This window comes from Phacochoerus africanus, chromosome 10 (genome assembly GCF_016906955.1).
Source record: "Phacochoerus africanus isolate WHEZ1 chromosome 10, ROS_Pafr_v1, whole genome shotgun sequence".
Lineage (NCBI taxonomy): Eukaryota > Metazoa > Chordata > Mammalia > Artiodactyla > Suidae > Phacochoerus > Phacochoerus africanus.
This window is the reverse complement of record NC_062553.1, coordinates 111,033,396-111,053,330: the sequence shown is the minus strand read 5'-3', so window position 1 is coordinate 111,053,330 and position 19,935 is coordinate 111,033,396.

The following is a 19,935-nucleotide window of genomic DNA, read 5'->3' as shown; positions in this document are numbered from 1 at the left end:
AGGGTTATGAGGAAGAAGGGAAAATACAGGGTTAGTACCAGAGTTTTGTGCTCCTGAGCATTATATTGAGACGTTTGATCTTTTAAAAAATATATATACACAATATTTACATTTTAACCATCTTTTTTCATGCTTCCATTTTCTTTTATTTTCCCACTGTACAGCAAGGGGGTCAGGTTATCCTTACATGTATACATTACAATTACATTTTTCCCCCAGCCTTTCTTCTGTTGCAACATGAGTATCTAGACAAAGTTCTCAATGCTATTCAGCAGGATCTCCTTGTAAATTTTAACCATTTTTAAGTGTATAGTTCAGTGGCGTTATTTTGCAGCCATCACTACCATCCATCTCCAAAATGTTTTCTTCTTCTTAAACTGAAACTCTATAACCATTAAATAATAATGCTCCATTCCCATCTCCCTTAAGCCCTGAGCAACTATCATTCTACATTCTGTCTCTATGAATTTGACTACTCTAGTTATCTCATGTAAAAGAATAACCACACAGTATTTCTCTTTTCGTGACTGGCTTATTTCATTCATGTCACTTCAAGTTTCAGCCATGCTGCCTTGTATGCCAGAATTTCCTCCCTTTTTAAGACTGAATAGTATTCCACATTTTGTTTATTCTTTCATATGTCAATTGATACTTGGGTTGCTTCCAATCTTTGGCTATAGTGAATAATGCTGCTATGAACATGAGTGTATAAATACTTGTTTGAGTCCTTGCTTTTAATTCTTTGGGTATATACCAAGTAGAATGGCTAAATCAAACAGCCATTCTATTTCTAAGTTTTTAAAAGCTTGGTCTTTGTTTTGAAGGAAATGGTAAAATGCCAAAGCCCATTTGAAGAAAAAAATTAATATGATTGTATCTGTGATTTTGAGATTAGTGTAGTAGCATTAAATGAAGGACGATTAGAGCACACAAACTTCTTGGCTTCTAGAGGACTCTCTGAACAAAAGTTGCTTAAAGTAAGGGAAGCAGGAGTTCCTGTCGTAGTGCTGCGTAAATGAATCCAACTAGGAACCATAAGGTTGCAGGTTCAATCCCTGGCCTAGATCAGTGGGTTAAGGATCTGGCATTGCCGTGAGCTGTGATGTAGGATGCAGATGGGCTTGGATCTGGTTTTGCTGTGGCACTGGTGCAGGCAGGCGGCAATAGCTCTGATTAGACCCCTACCCTGGGAACCTCCATATGCTGCGTGTGCAGCCCTCAAAAAGACAAAAGACAAATAAATAAATAAATAAATAAATAAATAAATAAATAAATAAGAAAGGGAAGCAGACACTCAAGAATCACTGAAGAAATCAAATGAGCAAATCTTGATGATCAACTGCATACAGAGTTACATAAGAGGGAGGAGTCAACGATCTGCTGAGGTTTCTCGGTTCTATGATTGGGAGGATAATGATATCAAAGACTGATAGGCAATTCTGTTATTCAAATTATCACATGATTATTCACGAATGTGATTCAAGTAAATTAGACATGTTCCGAAAATGTCTTGAATTCACTGGTAATGCTGTTTTTGCCCATGTTCCACTTTAGTGAATATTGACCTGAATGGATTTACTCTTGGCAATGAAGCTTAAAGTAGAATACCTCAAGATGGTGAAACAGCTGTTATCTGCTTTTAAAATATCTAAATTTTTGTCTCAGCATCTCTATACTTTTGGATCTTTAATAACAAATCTCTTGATACTGACTTTTTCCCTTAATAAATATACAATCCGTATTGGTGGACACAAAGGTCTAGGAATGAAACCAAATTCTCATAATAAGCATTGTTTGACATATGAAGCATTTATATAAGAACATGTGTAATCTAAAATAAGAAATAATAAAAAATTAAATGTATACTGATGTTTAAATGAAAATCTCACAGAAATGTGTGGAACTGCTAATATACTACAAAGAGAACAGTTATATCACAAGCTGAAAACCAAAGTTCTACTATAAAGATATTCAGTTTCCCATCCCAACCCTTAGCTAAGGCTTACATTCCATTCTCCCCAATGTTTAAGCAGTACTGTACTAAAATCTAATAATAATAGGCTATTGCATTTGCTGTGCTTCTATTATCTCATTCTTCTTTCTCTGTCTTCTATTATATAATATATTGCTGTCTGTAGCACTCAAACTTCATACAATTTGAAAGCATCTAGCTCAAAATTTTCAATAAAATCGTATGTCAAAAATATTAAATCGTTAATTTAGCTATTTAATTAAAATGTTAGTTTCTAATTATTTAGGAACAATACCACTCATGTCGCCTATCCTTGTTATAACTGGTCACAATCAATGAAAAGTCATAGCTAATTTAGAAACACATCACAAAAATTGGCATTTGTTGCTCCAATTTCTGCAAAGAGGGAATAATTTAGCATTAACAATCAGCAAAAATTTAGAATATTTTCTTAGAAAACAACCAGTTTATAAGCTCTTGAAGAAGAAAGCAATGATCCTTTGGAACCAGAATTGGATCACTAAAACAGTGTATACTAAACTAATGTTACAACATTTCCCAAAAGAGATAGAAGACAGGTAGGTCATAGAATGGCATAGATATAACATATCTGAATTTCAACAAAGAGCTGAATAGAACTGTTTATAAAACACATAAAAACATGGTACAAAATGTGTGTAAGAATAGACAGTAATGTTTATAGATAGGTTCATCTGTGATGAGAATTCAAATTTACATAGTGCTGATTCATGTTAAACTGAAATGGTCTTTGAGAAGAAAATACTTTTTTCCTGCCTTTGTTCTATTCAGTGTTTCTATTTTAATTGGCATTTTCCTTGGATAAAAAGAAGTTTTGTGAGTCAAATTTTCAGGAACAAAAGCAAAATGTGTTAATATTTATGACTCAAAATATACAACAATCAAAAATCATGAGGCAAAAATAATGGAGATGAAATTTAGTCCAGGTATACTCACTTCCCCCTTTTGTCTTATTCCCTCAGACAAACTCAACTTTCAAGTTGATTGAATAAAAGAGAAAAGGATACTTCTGACTTTAGATTTATTTTCAATGGTGGCTTATTTGAAAAAGACATGAAATATTTTATAACGGCAAGTTGAATAGCTCAATGTAAGTCAATAGTGATTGGCTGCCAAAAAAAAAAAAACCTCTCCAATTTAATCTTACATTCAATTAACAGAAGCAGAGAGCCAATGAAAAACTGAAATTATTCCTTCTGTGTCTTGCACTCCTCCTCAGACCACAGGTGGAGCCAAGGGTTATGGGAGAGGGCATGCATGAGACACTGAAAAACATCAAAAAAAAAAAAAAATGTCCAAATACCTCAAAGGATTTTCTATGGGAAATTATGTAAGAAAAATAAATTGTTAATTTTGGAGAAGAGAAGAATTAAGGAAAACAAGATTGTTGTTTTCAAATACATAATACTCTGTAATATAGATGAGAAGTTGGAAATGCTTTGAGTCATTTCAAGGGCAGGGCTAGAATTAAGGTTGCAGATGCAATGCAATCCCTATCAAATTACCAAGGACATTTTTCACAGAACTCAAACGAAATATTTTAAAATTTGTGTGGAAGCACAAAAGACCAAGAATAGCCAACGACATCCTGAAAAAGAAAAATGGAGCTGGAGGAATCAGGTTCCTGGACTTCAGACTATACTACACAGCAACAGTCCTCAAAGCTGTATGGTACTGGCACAAAGACAGAAATATAGATCAGTGGAACAGGGTAGAAAGCCCAGAATTAAACCCACACACCTACAGCCAACTAATCCATGACAAAGGAGGCAAGCATATACAATGGAGAAAAGACAGCCCCTTCAATAAGTGGTGCTGGGAAAACTGGACAGCCACATGGAAAAGAATGAAATCAGAACACTCCCCAACATCATACACAAAAATAAACTCAAAATGGATCAAAGACGAACACAGAAGACCAGATACTATAAAACTCTTAGAGGAAAACATTGGCCAAACACTCTCTGACATAAATGACAGCAACATCTTCTCAGTAAAAACAAAAATAAACAGATGGGACCTAATCAAAGTTAAAAGTTTCTGCACAGCAAAGGAAACCCTAAACAAAATGAAAAGACAACCCACAGAATGGAAGAAAATATTTGCAAATGAATCGACTGACAAGGGATTAATCTCCAAAATTTATAAACACCTTCTGCAGCTCCATACCAAAAAAAACAAACAACCCCATCCAAAAATGGGCAGAAGATCTAAACAGATGATTCTTCAAAGAAGTCATATGGATGGCCAAGAAAACACAGGAAAAGATGTCCAACATCACTCATTATTAGAGAAATGCAAACCAAATGGTACCACTATGAGGTACCACCTTACACCAGCCAAAATGGCCATGATCCAAAAGTCTACAAACAATAAGTACTGGAGAGGGTGTGGAGAAAAGGGAACCCGATTACACTGTTGGTGGGATTGTAAATTGGTGCAACCACTGTGGAAAACAGTATGGAGAGGCCTCTGAAAACTAAAAATAGAACTACCATTTTCTCCAGCAACCCCACTCCTGGGCATCTATCCAGAGAAAATCATGACTCAAAAAGACACAGGTACTCCGATGTTCATTGCAGCACTATTTGCAATAGCCAAGACATGGAAACAACCTAAATGTCCATCGACAGAGGGGTGGATCAAGAAGAGGTGGTACATATACACAATGGACTATTACTCAGCCGTTAAAAGGAAAGAAATACTGGCATTTTTAGCAACATGGATGGGCCTAGAAATTATCATGCTGAGTGAAGTCAGTCAGACAATGAGACACCAACATCAAATGCTTTCACTGACGTGTGAAATCTGAAAAAAGGACACAATGAACTTATTTGCAGAATAGATACTGACTCACAGACTTTGAAAAATTTATGGTTTCCAAAGGAGACAGTTTGGGGGTTGGGGGGGATGCGCTCGGGTTGTGGGATGGAAATCCTACAAAATTGGATTGTGATGATCATTGTATAACTATAAATGTAATAAATTCATTGAGTAATAAAAAAGAAAAAAAAGGTTTCAGAAAGACCATCTATGGATTCTTTGGCAAACTGGTCTCGGGAACACACATGGCCTCTGCTTTCACAGATATTAAAAAATATGGGAATATATCTCCTAGTTCTCAATGTGGACTAGCAGAGTAGAAAAATGTGTAGTCTACACTTTGAACTGTTCCAATTTCTATGACTCTATGATTCTAAGTATTTTCTATCACTTAAAATCTATAGATTATCTTGTAAGACAGTAAGCTCCCTGTTACTGGGAATATTTACCCAGAAGTCATTATAAGGAACTTATATTTTGTGGATGTTCAAACCAAATTGGCTTTAAGATCTCCAGGGGAGTTACCACTGTGGTTCAGCAGAAACAAACCTGACTAGAATCCATAAAGATGCAGGTTCGATCCCTGGCCCTGCTCAGTGGCTTAAGTATCTGGCATTGCTGTGAGCTGCGGTGTAGATCACAGACATAATTCAGATCTGGCGTGGATGTGGCTGTGACTGTGACTGTGGGGCAGGCTGGCAGCTGCAGCTCCAATTTGACCCCTAGCCTGGGAGCTTCCATATGCCACAGGTGCAGCACTAAAAAACAAAACAAAAACAAACAAAAAAAGATCTTCAGGTCTGGAGCTGTGACTGGGAATTAGGTGTCTATCTTTTCAGAATGCCAAGGTGCCTGTGACTGTGAAGTCGCTAAGGAACTTGTGCTGCATGGACCCCAGTGTGCTGAGCAGGATGCAGGAGTGGAGGAGGAGAAAGGTGGCATATTTGAGGTTCTACTGGACTCACAACAGGTGTCTCATTTGTATTTACAAAGTCATAAAAGTCACTAGTGTTCTACTTAACAAAGGCTGATATGCTGTTTGACAGAAATTGGTACTGGCAGCTGTAAGTAGAGAAGTGGTCAGTCAAGGACTCAGGTTTTTGCAGACAAGAGTCACTGAGTAGTTGCAGATGAGCTAATACATTTTCAGACCATTTCCACATATGCTGAAGAACAATCTAGCAAGGTAGCATTATAAATGACATTTGCTACTGCACAGAGAGGCAGTTTAGTTTAATGGATTAAGGGTGGGCCCTGGAGCCATGGTTTCGAGTGCCTTGATAACTTAGGAATTGGGTCAACTTGGTTTTGCCTCAGTTTCTACAGCAGTGAAATGCTGATCAAGTTATACCTACATCCTCATGTAAAGCACTTAGAACAGTGTCGAATCCATAAAAAGACTTCAAATTCAATTAATAATAGCAGTGGTATCAATGGGAATAATTATATCCATCATAATTCAATAATGCATATCATAATTATTAAGAGCTTGATTTTTTTTTTTTAGACCTAGGTTCAAAATTTTACTTGTGCAAAGAGTTAACTTTGGTGCACCTTGGTTTACACTTTTATAAAATAAGAATAATCATTTTGAGTTCAAATTGTTTGTAAGAATATACAGTATAAAGTGAAGATAGAGTTCCAACACCATATCTTATGTGCCAGAGACAGACGGCTGTCTGCTTCAAATATCCACACTGTGCAATTGTCCCAGGGAGGCAGCTAGGAGCCAGAAACTCTAATTTAGAGATGTCTCATGTCCAGCAAGATCTCAGTACTAGATCTAGCAACTGGGTAAAAGCAGAAGTGACAAAGGCTTTTGAGACTAGTGTCCTTCATCACACTGTCTCCTTTCCCTGGCTGGATGCTAAGCACTGAGATCCCAGCCTAAAGAATTATTGGAGGCTTAAGTTGTTAGGAGCTTAAAAGCCTGTATAACCACAGGAAAGCCAATAACCAATCAGGCACCTCTGTATTGAACTGCGATGAGAAAAGAAACAAAAGATCCCTATTGTGTTATGCCCAGGAAAACTTGAACTTTATTTGTTACAGCAGCTAAAATTATTCTTGCTAATATCCATCAATGATAATAAGTGTTCAAAACATTATAATATGTTTTTACTCAGCATGTATGATAGACCAGAAAATATTAGACTTTTAATGAACATAGACATTATTCTTTCAGTTATTTCAGTGAAAGGAAGACAAAGAGATATAATAATAAGATATGAATTATGTCCTACATTCTGCTCTAATAGCAAAGTTAAAAATATCAAATGTATTATTTTTACTATTTATGTATTAACTTTATTAAAATAACTAACAATAAAATGGAGTCATACCTTTACTTTCCGTCTATTGTCTTCTGGATCTACTTTCCAAAGTGAAGACATAATTTCTCAGTTAATCCAATGTCCCTTCTTCATATGATATTAATTCAGGTCCACATATTTTATATAATACATATAGGTAGGGCAAGTGAGTTTTTTGGTTTAAGTATCATCTCATTTTTCTTTATGATTTAAGCCAAAAAGTAATGCTTAAAATATATTTACAAACTACATTTGGATGAGGGAATATCCTTTATAAACTGTATAAAACTGATAGTCCTAGAGCAGAAAATATAAGTGAATTTGAAGAATGGCACAAATGAGGGAGTGACAGCAGAGTCTAGGAGAATATAGATATGCTTAAACTTTAAGCTGGTGTCAGGCCATACCTGTGTCTCCAAAAATATGTATTTAAGAACTATGTTTCTTAATTAGAAAACCAGTACATTCACTTTTAATGTGACCACATATGTCAAATCCTATCTTCTTAGCCCAAAGTTATTCAGAGTAAACGCTGAGGCCAGTTTAACTTAATTAGGCAAAGATGACAACTTAGAATAAAAAGACTTTAATGTATTAAAATATTAATAAGCTCAGATAATAAAATCATACAATATTTATCACATTGTTTTTTAACAAGTTAATGATCATTAAAGAAGTCAAGACCTAGGATATATATTCTGAATTCCTAATTGTTTAAATATCTCTCATTAAATACTGAATTACAGAACCCAATTGAAGCATTTAATTGATACATTAACATGGTTGCTGTCAAACTGCAATATGATTGGGCCATCCTGATGTCCCACTCTCTTTTCTGGGTTTTTTAAAAATTTGTTTCTGTGAAATTTACATATGGGAGATTGAGCAAGATCAAACAATTTGATCTAGTGAAGAATTAATTGGCCTTTTCTTTTGTTCATTAATGATGAATAGTCAGGAATGAATTATCAAGAAAATTCTGGAGTTCCCGTCGTGGCGCAGTGGTTAACGAATCCGACTAGGAACCATGAGGTTTGGTCCCTGCCCTTGCTCAGTGGGTTAACGATCCGGCGTTGCCGTGAGCTGTGGTGTAGGTTGCAGACGCGGCTCGGATCCCGCGTTGCTGTGGCTCTGGCGTAGGCCGGTGGCTACAGCTCCTATTTGACCCCTAGCCCGGGAACCTCCATATGCCGTGGGAGCGGCCCAAAGAAATAGCAAAAAAAAAAAAAAAAAAAAAAGAAGATTCTGTTAACTAAGAAAGCATAGCATCCAGATATTAACCCCACTTAGAAACACATTGTAAAATGGATGCTTTAAATCCACGTTAAAAATAATAGTAGTATCTCTGGTAATCTAATTTCTCTTTTATCAACCACCTGCTTTTGGATTGACTATATATTATACATTGCAGCAAACTTTCAATATTAGAATTAATATATGTGTTCGCTGGTGAATACCTTGCCTTTTGTTACATCGATTCATTGATTCAAAATTATCATTTACCTTTTCACTGAGAATTGGTATTTGACAATGCATATTTCCTTTCTACCTCACATAAAAACTTTTCAGGGCACTGCAAATCAACTATCCTTTAATTAAAAAAAAGAAAAAGAAAAAAATGTTCCTGGGAATTTGAAAAAAAAATGCACTTATGCATAAAATCAAATGTATCCTAGAAACAACTTGTGATGTTATTGAAGAATAGCAAAAACTACACTTTTTTGGCCTTTTCTCTTTATTATAAGATCTAGCTTTTTAAATGACTGATTTTACCCAGTCAATTTAGAAATCTCCCCTCATGGTAAATGATCTTTTTTTATATGTTGCTGGATTCAATTGGCTAAAATTTTGTTGAGAATTTCTGCATCTTTATTTATCAAAGACATTGGCCTACACATTTCTTTTTTGGTAATATCTTTGTCTGGTTTTGCAAATCAAAACTACTTTGAGGTACCACCTCAAACCAGTCAGAATGGCCATCATTAAAAGATTACTAACAACAAATGCCGAAGAGGGTGTGAAGAAAATGGAACACTCCTACCATCTTGGTGGGAATGTAAATTGGAACAACCACTATGGAAAACAGTATGGAGGTTCCTCAGAAAACTAAATATAGAATTACCATATGATCTGGCAATACCGCTCCTAGGCATATATCCAAACAAAGCATTTTTTGAAAAAATACACGCACCCCTATATTCACTGCAGCACTATTCACAATAGCCAAGTCAGAGAAACAACCTAAATGTCTGACAGATGAATGGATTAAGAAGATGTGGTACATATACACAAGGGAATACTACTCAGCCATAAAAAAGAACAAAACGACACCATTTACAGTAGCATGGATGGAATTAGAGACTCTCATACTAAGTGAAGTAAGTCAGAAGGAGAAAGGCAAATACCATATGATATCACTCATAGCTATAATCTAATATTTGGCACAAATGAACCTGTCTACAGAAAAGAAATAAACTCATAGACATAGAGAACAGACTTTTGGTTGCCAAGAGGGAGGGGGAGGGAGTGGGAGGGACTGGGAGTTTGAGGTTAGTAGATGCAAACTAATGGATAAGCAATGAGATTCTGCTGTATAGTCCAAGGAACTATACCTGATCACTTATGACAGAACATGATGGAGGATAATGGGGAAAAAAGAATATAGATATATGTATAACTGGGTCACTTTGCTGTACAGCAGAAATTGGCAAGACACTGTAAATGAACTATAATTTTACAAAATTAAAAAAAAAATAAATCCCCCCTCTATTTGTTGGTACTGTTTAAATGAGTAGTGTCATAAAGGCATACTTACATGCAATGCAACTAGCAAGCACAGAACTGCTGAGCATTGATACTGTATCAGAGATGATAAAGAAATGGGGTAGATTCAGGCCTGACCCTCTAAATATTTACCATGTTAGCCTGTCTAGTAAGTACATCTGAAAGTCAAAATATTTTCATATTGTCAGAGGAGAAGAAAGTCTCTTACATATAATGGGTGTATTTTATAGGGATAAATCCATCGGTTAGGAAGCTTATCTGTCCAGAACCTAACTCAGTAAGCACATCTCCAGGAAAATTTTTAAAATGGTAAAATAAACTAAATAGAAATTTCTGTGTAACTTTTACTAATCTTCATTAAAATCTTAACACGTAAATGATAGGTACTTTCTTTCCTCAATTTCTCCTTTGTGTTTGTGGTTGGACACAAAGGACTTGGAATCACACATGTATTTTCCACAAATGACTCTACAGCATGGTATTTTCTTCATCAGCTCACAAAGCAGAGCGCATTATTTGGCGTTTCATTCTTACTCCTGAGAAAAGCCCAGAAAATTGACACAACTGCAGGGTGCTGACCACACTTTGTTCTTATAAGAAGAGAAATATGCTATTTGTTTTTGCAATTTCCTAGTTGTCTTGGGAGCAAAAATGCCTCCAGCTACATATGGGCTTAGTCGCCCACGTCCATCTTACGGGTGTCACCTGCTAAGGTGAGGAGTCTGGAACAGCGCAGACACATTATGTATGGGTGGCCTTTTGTTTACAGCAGACAAAGCCAAAATCCTTGGGATTACTTGAAGATATCGTATAACACACAAGATGGAGTTACTATTATTCTCCTCTAAGACATATAGTGTTTCCCCTGGGCAGAGGAAAGAACGCACAGCCAATCATAGGAAGACAGAACCCATTAAAGATTTATGCAAGCCTGAATTACTTGGCTTTAAACTATTTCCCCCCACACACTTCTTTTTCTCCTTTTTTCTTTAATAAGAGGGACATTTCTTCCTGAACAGCAAAGCTGATGTAGATAGTATCACTGGTAATCCTAGGCTTAAGCACAGAGCTTCTAAATGGCTTGAATTAGGCTGGAAGATGGGGCTGTTTGATTTCCCTTCCTTTTTGTTTCTGTTTTCAAGGCTCTGTCACCAAATGTCCCACTAAACTAGCATTTATGTGGACTTGGGGCCTCTGTGTGTAAGTTTCCTTTTAAGCATAGTCAATGAAACAGCTTTGAAGCTGTTGAACTGTGTAAATGTTATATTAACATTTTCTCTCACAATTATAGACATTTACATGGTCTTGTTGAAATAGCACTTTCAGAGGGAGGAAAAAAATACCAGAAGTGAAGGTACACAATGAAATGAAAAAGCAGCAGTGTGCTCTATTTATTTAGTTTCTGAAATAAATCATTTCGACTTTTAATTTACACTTCTCTAAGATGGTGGTTAAGAATAGACAAACAAAGGATACTGCGAGAAATAATTTCATTTTGTTCCTTTGTTACATTAGATCATTTAATTTCCACTTGGTTTGCATATGGAGATTTGGCCAATGCACCCTGTTCTTTAAATTTGCTAACTGATAACAAGGACTCAGGAAGCTCATTCTAAAGACCTAAGACTCATGGGCGATGATTCGAAAATTATGAGACTAGAAGTAGTTGTCCAGCTCTAAGAAGAAAGGCAAATAGAGTAAATTAGACATTAATCCAAAGCATTCCCAACTATCCATGTACCTATTTAACAGAAACCATAATGGGCTTTCAAACTGAAAAGTGATTTGAATCATCCCCAAACTACCACATGTGTGATCTTTTCGCTGCACGTGGTCTGATGAACAGGTTAGGAGAGAAAAGATAAAATCACTTAGACTTTAAGGAAATATTTTAACAGTCTAATTTTGGTCCCTTTCTGCATACAGAACAATCATTTATGGGATTCACAGTATCAGTAAAATTGCCAAATTATTTCCTTTCACACTGTTACTACTAAGTGTATTTTCTTTAAAGAGGAACACCTGTAACCTTCACACTATACCACAGGATTCTCTGCTATTGATAGTCTTCTGTTCAATGAAAGACTTGTTTTATTGTGTATAAAAATATATGTGCTCCTTGTCTTTGCACCAAATCAAAGCAAAGAGCCTGTCTGTGATGGGACCGTTGCTCAGCAACTATGAACTCCCCACTGGTCTGACTGCTGCTCTCTCTCCAGCAGGGCAGATATGCAAGATGGACAGAAGCATTGATCCTCAACACAGTATTAGATTGTGTTCCACGCATTTCAGAAGCTGAGAGCAGTAATCTCGTATAAGTCTCTGTCTACACATCATTGAACTTTTAACGGTCAGACTTTGAAGTACATTGTTACATGAGGAATTTCTACAGTGTCACTATCTAATTGATGTTCAGTTTTAAAAATTATGTTCTGGAGAATCTACACTGGTTGGTGTTCATGTGATCTCTCAATGTAGATAAGATTATGCTAAATAGACACACGAAGATATTTTCTAGAGTATTTTTTTCACAGGGTCCTACATGATAATCCAATGCTGGCTCCCACCAGGGTAATACGCCTCTTCTCTGATACAAAACAATATTAATTGGAATAAAAACTTGGTGTTCAGTCAATATATTGAAAAATTTGAATCACAATGTTATGGCAAAAGATGTTCTTGGAATCCAATTCACTCATTCTTATCAGATAAGGAAGCTGAGAGAGATAATGCATGTTTGTCAAAGATGAGAATTACATATGTTAAGATATTGACCATATAAGATGTTCTTTTTGATATTTTTTTAATTGATGTGCCTCTTCATAAAGTAAAATTTCAGAATTGAGCACATTTTAGACTTATAAAATGGTAATATGAAGTTCATTAATTACAATGTAATGTCATGTCAATTTATGTGATTAGTATTCATATATTAAAAAGGAAGAAGAGTGACTGAGTGAACACATTTTAATCTGATAAAGTAACATTAAAGTTCTGGTCTTTTTCAAAAATTTTTTCCTAGTTGAAAATTTATCAGGAAAGGCATTGCTTTGTCCAGTAAATTAATCTATCTGGAGACATTCAATTCTTTCTTTAAAATTAAAAAATCATGACATTTGACCTTGAGACATTAGCAGGTTTAAAATTTCCTTATTCATTTGCAAAAGTGGTCCCAGAGTTTCAGGTTACTTTTTCTTCGAAGATAATGTGTCATTTAATATAAACTTTGTTATGTTCTAAATCAGGAAAGGCAAAATCAAGGAACTAAAGGAACAGTTGACAGCATAAAACCTTCTTGAAACATGGAGTGGTGCTTTACCCATAAAAAAATCATAAAGTGCAAAAGATCAGTCAGAGTGGAAACATATTCCAAGTTGATGAGCCATTAATAATTCGAGAAAAGACCAAAACTTAAGGATCAGTTTCATTTGATCAATAAAACTAATTTCAGCAGGACACGCCTATCTGAGCGCACCAACCTTCTGAAACACAAACAAATAAACGCAAAATGTCTGCTAAGCGTCCAAAAGAAATTCACAAATCCATGCATTTACAAAATTCTTTTCTTCTAGCTTTATTGATATGTAGTTGACATTCAGCCCTGTGTTAAGTTTCAGGTGTACCACACAACTTGACTTATAGGTCATGAAACGATTATCACAATACATTTGGTGAATATCCATCATATCTTATGGAAGCAAAATTAAAGAAGAAACAATAATTTTTCATTGTGATGAGAACTCTCAGGACTTGTTCTCTGAACAATTTTCATATGTAACATATAGAAGTGTTAATTATATTAATCATGTTGTATATTACATACCTAGGACTTATTTACCTTATAACCTAAAGTTTGTATATTTTGATCACCTTTGTCCAATTCCCCCACCTATACCCCTCACCTCTGGTAACCACAAATCTGATCTCTCTCTTTCTATGAGTTTGTTTTTTAAGTATAACTGACCCACAACACTATGTTAGTTCTTGGTGCACAACACAGAGGTTGGATATCTCTGTACATTACACAATGACCATCACAATCAGTCCAGTTACCAACTGTCACCACACAAAGATACTACCCTATTATTGACTATTCCCCACACTGTACATTTCATCTCTGTGACTCATTTATTTTGTATAAAAATGTTTTTATATATAAAATAATCTCATGTTTTTGCTGAGTCCATTTATTTTTATTTTACATTCAAGTCTAATAAGCTTAGTGATATCAGTTGCAAGAAATAAAATAGGTAAAGAGGTTGCTGTATGTTACTAGCAGCATTAAGTGTCAATTGATTGCCTGTTAGCAGGAGGCAAAAACGTTTTGAAACAGATAGATAAGTAGATAAATTAATTAACCAAAGACAATAGACAAATTGCTTGGATCAGACTGATTAGCTGTGGAGATGGTGAAATGCAGTTGCATTTTGGATACATTTTGATGGTTGGGGTCCTTGTGATTTTTTGACGAAATAAATCTGTGATATGAGAAAAAGAGAGAAATCAAGAATGACTTCCCCAGTTCTTTTTTCCTGAACCTTGCAAGAAGAGAGTTAAAGCCTAATGACAGAGGATAGGAAAATCTGAGTGGGTCACCGAGGAGAGAAAGTAGATAAAGAAGAGAGGAAGGTCAAAGAATAAATCTGAATATTCATGCACTCTTTACAACCATGACTTTGGATAATCAAAAATTTTTAAATGATATTTGTTACTAAATATACGTACAAATGATATACATGGCTTCTCACTATGTATGCACCTACATGAAAGTAAATATCTGATTTTAGGAAAAAGATATATAGAAAAAGGCATCCTATTAAATGAGCCTATGTCGAAGAGTAAAGGTTAGATGAAAGAGATAAACCTGCCATTCCTTTAATCAATTGCATTTGTTCTGTCTCTTTTGACTCATATAGTATAATTTTCTCATGATGTGCAACTGCGGTTTTGTTTGTATTGGGGTATTTTGGTATAATGTTAACCTTAAATATAAGCCAAAGTACCTAAAAGCCACTTCAAATTTATGGCTTGACATTTTGAAGAGAGTATAAATTATTCTTCATCAGGAGTATGCATTTGACCACACAGAGGCTACTTTATGTTCAATTTAATGGGCTTCCAAGAATAACTTTGATCATATTAATTTTTGCCTTACAAATTTTTACCTTATAAATAAGTCCAACATAAAAGAGGTTCTATGGTACATATTTTTAAAAGCAAGAACATAAGTTAACATTTTAAACAATTATATAACAGTGTGTTCCAGCTTTTAAAGTTCTGGTGCTATGGTGAGAAAAACGTTAGCTCTTCTAAATTTAAATGAGCCAATTCCTAAATTTAAAATTATTTATGTAGAATGCTGCTACCAAAATTCCATTGTTCCTTATCCAGTATTATTGTTTTTCCTATAGTTTTATGTTCTAATTTCTCTTTTGGCTGCAAATTTGTGGAACTGTTTTCTGCCATTTCTTTCAACCAATCTCTCTCTCTTTTCGTCTATTGACATTTTTCAGTGGTTGTCTTTCTTCTCAGTCCAGTATTGTGTGATCACAAGTTTCTTGTTGCATTTTGAAAATAAACAATTATATATCATTAAGAAAAAAAAAGGAAAGATATAAACATAATCATGACTATATTGTGGGAGTCTGAATGATGCTACACCAGGCTCGGTAATGACAATATTTCATAAAACTTTTGAAGGATAAAATGCAATTTAACCCAATCCAAACAAAATTTATTGAGAACACATGGCCAAGAAAATTTCTGACTTCCATAAAAAGACATACACAACATTTTGAAAAAGATGTTTATCTTGTCTTCTTAAGGTTCAAGATCAAAGGCAGAAATGACTGCTATAAGGCAAAGACCAAACTTGAAAAATACTAAGAAATGTTTGAATATAATGAAGGCATTAGTTTGTGAATAGGTATGTAATATTCTAGGTTTACAAATACCAGATTCAAGTAATAACCTAAAATGTTTTTCCAAAAGCCAAACGGAGGAAAGTAGTATTTCTAAAAGTTTTATAGCTTAAACTTTCATCTGGCACTGATCCATGTATACGGTGTGAGGTTCAGTCCAATGTCTTTTCATAAAAATGAAGGTCAAATATGGCTAATAGGCAAGTCAACTGTTCCAGCACTACTTTTGAGCTGTCCATCCCTTCCCCAAGGTTCTGCAATGCCAGCACGATCATTTACCACGTTTTCAGGTTATAGGCTTTCTATTTAGTTCTCTTAATAGATCTGTCTTTCCTGGCACTAATATCACATTTTCTTAGTTTCCAGAGCTTTATAATAATTTTTGCTATCTGGTGAGGCAGCTCCCACCCCACTGAACCTTGTTCTCCTATTTTAACTATCCTTGCCCCTTTACTTGTCCATATAAACAAAGAACTCAGCTTACCAAATACTAAAACAAATATACAAATAATCCAACCTATTGAGATTGTTATTTTTAATGAATTGATGCCTATCAACTTAGGAAGACTGACAACTATAATATTCAGATTACAGTTTAACACCACGAGTCTCTCATTTACTTAGCTATCATTACTTTCAATTAGTATTTTATGATTTTCGTTCATACTTTTTATTATGAAAGTCTTATAAAATAAAAGTATTTTGTACTTTTATTAATTTTTTAAGTATTCTATTCATTTTGATGCTATTATCTGGTTTATATTTAAAATAACTTTTGGTATACTGCTTTGTATAAAAAGCAGCTTTGTTATTGACATTCTTTTAGTTTTGAATATCAACCTTTTTGTTTTTATATATACAATTTTAAATTTTAATTTCTTTCATGCCTTCTTAAACTAGACTTTTAGTAAAATGCTATATTAAAGGGCTGATAACAGTCATTCTTTTCCTGTTGCCCTACTAAGAGAAATACATTCAACCTTTCCAATTAATCTTTCTGCTTTTTACACATTTTCTTTTGTGTATCCTTCTTACAAGGATGAGGACATTTCCTTTTATTGATTCTTTGCTAAGTCTCTTTTTTGAATCATAGAGTTTCAATTTTATCAAGCAATTGTTCTTGAGAATATGAGAATTTTCTCATTTTAAACTGTTATAGTGCATTATGATTGGACATTTTTCTATTGTTAAACCACGCTTGAATCCCTGGAGTAACTCTACCTTCGTTGTGATATGTAATCATTTTTATATAATGCTGGACAGCATTTACTACTTGTTATGTTGATCTGCTTACCACAGTTCCTTTTTTAATCCTAATACTAGCCATTGAGATATATCCTATTACTTCCTATTTTTGTAGATGGTGCAAGTAAAGCAAAGAAAGACTGATTAACTTAGAGCATACATTAATAAGTTGTGGAGCTTGGATTTAAAAACACTCAATCTGGCTATGGAATATGGATTTGTTACTGTATAAAGGACATGGCTTCTTATTTACATCTTCAGCTATGGTTGTGTTCCCTTTTCTTTTCCTAAAGTCATTTATTTATATCTTTATCCTTTATGTCCTAATAAATCTTACCAGAAGTTTATCAACTTATAGCAGTTTTTTCAAGGATCTACATTTGCTTTTTTTCATCTCTTCCATTGTATATTAGCTTTCATTAACTTGTTTTACATATTTATTTCATGTTTATAATTTCTTTGGTCTTAATATTTTGGCCAAGGTGATTCTGTTATTTTTCTGTTCCTAAGTTCTTAAAATGGTACCTCAGTACATTACTGTTAAGGCTTTCTCTCTTTCTGTTTTATGGATTCATAGTATATATATTTTTTCTGAGTACTTCACCTATGTGCCATAAGTTTTGAAATATAGAGTTTTTATTATTGTTCCATTCTAAAAATCCTTCATTTCTAGTATGAGTTTTCTTTCATCTACAAGTTGTTTTGAAGCATGTTTCTGAATTTCTAAACATGACCTGTTTTTATTTGATTTTTTATGTTTTTCGTTACTGTCTATTTTTAACTTAACTGCTTTGTGTTTAGAGAATATGGTTGCCACATTGTAGATTTATACTTTTTAGCCTGATATGTGTTCAAATTTAGTACAGTATGTATTTGAAAATAATATGTACTTTGTAGTCATTGAGTGAAAAATTCCATGTGACTTAAAGCTAATAGTGTTGATTAAGGCTTCAGTTTTCTTATTGGTGTCTTTGGATGCTTGATCTGGGTTTGAGCATCTTTAAAATCTGCCACTTTGATTATGGAAATGTATATTTTTCTCTGTAGGGCTGTCAAATTTTTGCCTTATTTATTTATTTATTTATTTATTTATTTATTTATTTGTCTTTTTGCCATTTTTCTTGGGCCGCTCCCGCGGCATATGGGAGGTTCCCAGGCTAGGGGTCGAATCGGAGCTGTAGCCACTGGCCTACGCCAGAGCCACAGCAACGCGGGATCCGAGCTGCGTCTGCAAACTACACCACAGCTCACGGCAACGCCGGATCGTTAACCCACTGAGCAAGGCCAGGGATCGAACCTGCAACCTCATGGTTACTAGTCAGATTCGTTAACCACTGTGCCACAACGGGAACTCCTGACTTTTTTAATCATTATTTTTGACCCTCTTTATCACTAGCAATGGTTTTTGTAATCTAAAAATCTATTTCTAACTAATATGGTTATATCAGCTTTTCAGAAGTCATGTACTCCATTATTCTTTTAGTAGTTTCAATAGACATTAAAATGTTAATGTAATATATTCCAGTTTAAAGTTAATCAGTTTATTCACGTCTCTTGTAAATAATCAAGCCCCTTCTTACTATGTGTGGTTGCTACTCTTTTGTAATTTAATTTTAAGGTACAGTTTCTGTTATTATTAGTTTAAAAAATCAAAATTTATCTACATTAACATTTTCACCACCTTTTTTCTTCTTGTTTTCAGACTGGTATCTGGGAACATTAAAGCTGCATTATGTATATCATTAAATGTCTTCTTTAACATGATACTGTCCATCAAAAACCCTTAATTTTATTTATTCAAAAATATCTTTGAGTCACTTTGGTCCTGCCTTAAAGAACTATGTGCTATGTAATGGATTCTGTATTGACTAATCTCTATAACCACGGTAAAGATATCAGGCTTCTTTTCTGACTTCCATGTTACCACTATAATTCATTCTCAGTGTAACTTTCTTTCTCCTGGTTGATTTAAATTTTATATTTCTGAATTAGGGGTCCAACAGTGAGAGAGGACCAAGAGGCTCTATTTAATTTCAGAAATACAGGCCCACTGTGTGTATGGATAGAGAGCAGTTATTTCCTTTTTTTTTTTTCTCTAATCCAAGGTTTCTCTATCTTTGGTACTATTGACATTTTGAACCAGATAATTGTTGTGCACTGTAGGATATTTAGTAGCATCTCTAGCCTCTGCTTACTCGATGCCAGTAACACCTCTCTCTCACTTCCCAAATTAGGAAGGACAATAATGTCTCCCTATGTTGCCAAATGTCCCCTGTTTGGTGAGAGGGGAAGGAAGGCAGCAAAATTTCCCCTAGTTGAGAACTGTTGCTCTAAGCCAAAAGGACTGTTTAATTAGGAATGATTCCTTCTAAACGTCTGCATTAAGTTGACTTTCTACTCTAATTTACAAAATTGTGGATGCTGTGCCTTTATAGATATTTGAGAAAATAAGGAATGGTTGAATCAAATCAAACAGTGAAAGCCTATTTTAAATGAAAATACCCAAAAACTGTAAAGGCTTTTAAAATCTGAAGAATTACTGATGTTATTGTCCTTTAAATTCATATCCATGCAATGGTAAATGTTTAAAGGCTGATTGAGACTACAGAGATAGAGTAAGGCAGATTTATAGCTGGTATTTTTGTTTTTTCCTGCTACTTTTCAGTCACTAAAAAAAACTCTAATAGCTCATAGACTTTTGTATATAAATATAAAATATTCTTCTCTCCACTTTAGAGTACTTTAACTTTGGTGCAGAATGTATTTTTTAAGAATGCACATCATGCATTTATCAACCAAATAGGAAAATAAAGTGGAACAGCAACCTGGTTCTGAAGAA